Below are 4,860 nucleotides of genomic sequence, written 5' to 3'. Positions count from 1 at the left end.
TGGGGAGGATGTCAGGCTGCAGTCCCTTCCCCCCCAACTCAGTGTCTTCCTCCCTCAGAGCTCTGAGTCCTCTGTCTTCCAAGGCCAGCTGTCACCCACCCTCAGGGAAAGGCCCAGAGCTCACACGGTGTATCATCTGCCTTTTCAGACTCCATTCTGAGGTCATAGTTCATCTCGGACAACACTGGCACTGATCAAACAATACAGCACATTTGCAATTCAGTTGCTCCTCCATCCTTTCCTCTCCTGTGGCCTGAACTGAGACCCAAATTCTGCATGATTTTAGGGAGGTTTGAGGATGTTTGCCACAGGATGGCGGACTGGTGACTGATGTCCTTGCAGCCAGAGGCCAGCTGTCCAGTGGTGGGTGCTAATATCCTTTCTCTGGGAACCCAGAGAGCAGTGCTGGGACCCAATTTGCATAGATTTGCATAGCCTAGGCTGCCTTCTATCCCAGGGTCTGCAACCTTGGGGCTGGAGAGCCAGGCTGGCCAACAGCCTGGTTTTATTTGGCAAGCAGCCTGGCCATTCTAGCCATGGACTCCATGACTACACTCTCTGTGACCCTCGCAGGCCACTCACGTGGTGGCTCTGTCCCTTGCTCCTCAATGGCAGCTCAACTGCTTCTCGAATCTCCCTCCTACTGCTACGTCCAATAGATTTAGGGAGCATTTCCTTTGTGCCAGGCGCTGTGCTAGGCACTAAGGATATAAAGAAAGTAGAGGGGCCATCCTGAGACGCTAGCTTCCTTCTTCACCATGCGGGGGGCCCACAGCCCGGAGCTGGGTTCTTCCCAGCGTCCTCACTCTGCCGTTACTCACACTGGACATGAAGTCTCGGCACTTGGCCTTTCAACGGCTCCACCTTTAGCACCACCATCACCCCTGACTCGCAGGGCTCCCCAGTCCACCCACTGGCAGTGGCGCCCTGACCCCCTCCCAGGAGGACAGGACCCCTTCCTCTTTGGGGTGGGGGGGCACAGGCAAGTCAGTCCTCTGAGACAGACCCTGCACTTCCTTGGGGAGAGAGACGGCTTCTCACTCCTATTGGCAGGTTGGAGCTTTGATGACAGTTTTCCTTTCTTGGCTCCTGATCCCTAAATGTGAATGGCAGACAGGGCAGCATGGAGGCAAACTGGGTTATGCAGGGTCAGCAATGAGAAAGCTAAGTTCCAAAATGGGCCCTGTCCTCAGAGACTCTCGGGGGACTTTGGTCATGGCCCAGCCTCTCTGAGCAAGGTTGCCTTTTGGCCAGTTCCCAAGAGGCCAAGACACCGGATGACGGTCCAAAGGCTTTGGCGGGCAAGGTCAGCTTCCCCTTCTCCGGCCCACAGAGTAAGGCTTCGTCGGTATCTTTCCTCCGGGTGGGCTCTCCTCCTCTGCTCCCGGTTTCTGCTGGGGGTCCCTTCAGCCTTCCTTCCCCCGGGCAGCAAGCCCTACTCCTTCCAGGACACCGCCCTTCCCTGTAGAGCAGCCCACATCCAGAGCATCCTGTCCTGTCCTGGCATCTATGCTACCACACTAGCTGAGGCTGGAATGACCTGTCACCAGCACCGCTAATGTAGCCTCTTTTTTTAGTTTTTAATTTTATTTATTTATTATTTTTGAGAGAGTAGGCAGGGAAAGAATAGAGATAGAGATAGAGAGAGGAAGACAGACAGAGGATCCCAAGCAAGCTCTGTGCTGACAACAGAGAGCCCGATGCAGGGCTCAAATTCACAGACTATGAGATCAGGATCTGGCCAAGGCCGGATGCTTAACCAACTGAGGCACCCAGGTGCCCCTCATGTAACCTCTTAACCAGTCTCCCTGCCCCTTAACACCTTGGACAGGTTAAAGTGCTTGAAACAAAATCAGATCAGCACCTTTACATTCAAATACTTTCAGTGCCTCCCTAAAGCCCACAAAATAAAGTCACCTTTCACTATTGGGCCATAGGATTTTTTTGTGTACAAGCACAGTGTCTATGACAGGGAACACCAATGATGGCTATAATTACTATGTGCCAAATGCTATTTTGTATGTCTTAGGTGAATCATCTCTTTTAAATCTATTCAACAAACTGGGAGGTAGCTACCAATTATTCCATTTTCACAAAGAGATAAACTGAGGCACAAAATGATTAAGGAACTTGCCCAAATCCCACAGCCAGTAAGTGGTAGAGCTGGGATTTGAAGCCCATAGTCTGACCCCAGAGCCCCCGCTTTTAACCACCACACAGAATCTACCCCTAGAGGTATAGTTAGCATATGTCTTGTGAATCAACACCTGCATTTGTGAATCAATAAGTGGAAACAATGAGTGAGGGAATGAATGAAGTTACTCCACACCCCAGGTCACCAGGCACATGCACTGATGTCTTCCAAAACAGTTGTATTCTGTCCCTTTCTGAGTAGAGACAGCATAGCATAATGGTTAGGGACATGAGCTATGGAGTCGGATGGACATGGGTTTGAATCCTGGCATCATGGGAATGGCGACAGCACTTATTGGAGATGAAGAGAATTTTTACATGGTGCTCAGCGCATGGCAGGACCTCAATTCCTGGCTGCCATCACACCTGGGAGGCCGTCCCCTGTTCCCACTTCCCTGACCTATGACAGTCTGAGCAGGAAGTTAAAAATGCATAAGAAGTGCTTGTTTTCTGTTGGCTAGAGGCTGTTGGTATGATGGGTGATGAGGAGGAAACCCAAGGGCAGATGGGGGCTGAAGGAAGGGGGTGACCCCAGCGAAGTTCAGGACAGGGCTCCGGCTTGAAGGAGGGTGGGCAAACAAGAGAGGAGGCGCCCGCCATTCAGCACACTCCTTGCGCCAACAGGGCTCTGCAGTGACACTCCCCTTCCCTCCCCCTGGTTAATAGGAAACGAGAATTGATGAAGCACTTTTTTAAACCAGAAAGCCCTGCAAACACAGTTGCAATATTTTTCTTCTGTGCCACGGATAGGGCTTGAGTTTTTCTGCTTCTCTCTATCTCTTTTTTCAGATCCTCTGCTGTTTCGCAAACACAAACTGTCTTCCCAAAAATGTAATTCTGGGACTGGACACATTTAAGAGTGTTCTGCTCTGGTCAAATCCGTAATGGCTATTTTTTTTTTCGTTCTATTGAGGACACCTCGGTTCACTGAGTCCCTGCCAAGAAAACTCACCTGGAGGACAGAATTCTAACAGCAAGTGTGGGACAAGCACCCCAGCTCGAGTCCTCTCCTCCCAGGGGGTAAGCTGCCTGGGAGCCAGGACTGGGTTCTTCCCGGCATCTCGAGATGCCAGCACGGCGCCTGGCCCAGGTCAGACGCTCAGCGGCAGCCCAGCGGGTTGTGATGCTGGAACACTACCACTCGCCGTGTGAGCGTGGGAAGTAATTTCACACTTTGATAGCTCAATTTGCACACCTGCAAAGTGGGAATACTTTTAGTAACCTATTTTGTAGGGTTATGGTGGTGCTGTCTCCCTCCCTCCTTCCCTTCCCTCTCTGTCTCTTTCTGTCATCCAGTTGAACCCAAACAGTTGTTCCGGTCTTCCGGTCCTCCAGATCCTATGTGTTCCGAGAGTTCTCTGCAGTCCGCAGGGCCCCTCAAATACATTGCCTTGGCGATTGTGAAATAAGCAAATAGTAGCATCCAAGTTCCAGGATGTGACCACGGCCACATAGCTAGTGGTTAGCAGACGTTGGACTCAAACCAAGTTTTCGGACACCACGCATGGATTCCTTTGGGTTAAAGAGCCAGGCAGTGCCAACATAAAGAACATTTACTCGATCTGGTTTTAATACAGCTCTCAGATAGCCTGTCACTTCACCTGGGGACAAGTCAGGCCAACCGGGTGTTTGGTCCTGAGGAAAGCAAATGACCAGTGAAGAGGCTGAATCTTCCCTTTCCCCTCAGGTGACTCTTTGGGGGCGGGACTTGGGGGACAAAGAAGCCAGGAAGGAGCTGTGAATATGTCTGCAAGTGACCTCTGTGAATTGGCTGCCTCCAGCTGCTGGGTTCCCCTAGATGAAGCAGTGAAGGAAGGGGACACTCCCCAAGGGACTCCTCTGGGACAGGAGTGCACCCATGTGGGAACCCCTCTGACCATCCGAAACTCTTTCCTAACAAGATAAGTTGGTGATGGCTATGGGTTCCCATTTTGAAGATGGACAAACTGAGACTTGTGCAGTTAGTAATGACCACACTGCCAGCTCGGTGTCCCCTTTCTTGTTCTGCAGTAGACAAGAGCCCATCCTGGTTCTCTGTGGGCTCTAGAACCAGCCACGTGGATACCAGATGACTCCAGTCACCAAGCGAGTCTGTGACGGGCCAGGCAGGCAGGCCGGGGATGTGGACTCCCAGGCCCCTGTGGCCTCCTCAGCCTCCCCCAAGGGGTTTCAATACACCTGCAGCAAGACCCTGGAGGGCCTGGGATCCCAGCTCCACCTGAGTAGGGGAGGCTCCTGCCTGTCAGGGAAGAGCGGGGCTCCGAGAGGAGCAAGCTTCTGGGGTGGCTGTGAAACGTCTGGTGACAATATTTGTGTCTAAAAATATAGCAGCCGAGAACCAGCTAATTACAGCCTCTGGAGTCATTCATAACTTGGCATTTCCCCGTGAAACCTGCCACAAAGGAAGCCACCTGGAGGTGGAAACCCAGTCAGGAGGGCCCAGGAGCGGCCCCGGCCCATCCGTCCTCTGCCCTGGGACCCCAGCCTGCTACCTGGCAGGGACCTGCCAGCGAAGTGAGAGAGAGCGGGAGTTTCTCGAGTCAGATGAACCCCCCCGCCCCCCAGCCTCCAACATGCGCACACTGATGCCCTTGCCCGATTGCCATCCAGAAGTCTATTCGGACCTGCCAGGACCCTCCAAAGGTCAATGGTCTGCGTGCAACCCCA

General features: G+C 52.6%; 1 long non-coding RNA gene across 1 annotated transcript; it reads left to right on the top strand.

Moving 5' to 3' along the window:
* Window positions 1–228: 228 nt before the first annotated feature.
* On the top strand, window positions 229–4,530 carry LOC115271996. The gene is made up of 3 exons (XR_003900192.1): window positions 229–363; window positions 3,107–3,213; window positions 4,204–4,530. It is a non-coding gene; the product is annotated as an uncharacterized LOC115271996 (long non-coding RNA).
* Window positions 4,531–4,860: the final 330 nt, after the last annotated feature.

The sequence above is a fragment of the Suricata suricatta genome, chromosome 11 (assembly GCF_006229205.1).
Source record: "Suricata suricatta isolate VVHF042 chromosome 11, meerkat_22Aug2017_6uvM2_HiC, whole genome shotgun sequence".
Lineage (NCBI taxonomy): Eukaryota > Metazoa > Chordata > Mammalia > Carnivora > Herpestidae > Suricata > Suricata suricatta.
This window is presented reverse-complemented; position numbering and strand designations above follow the sequence as displayed.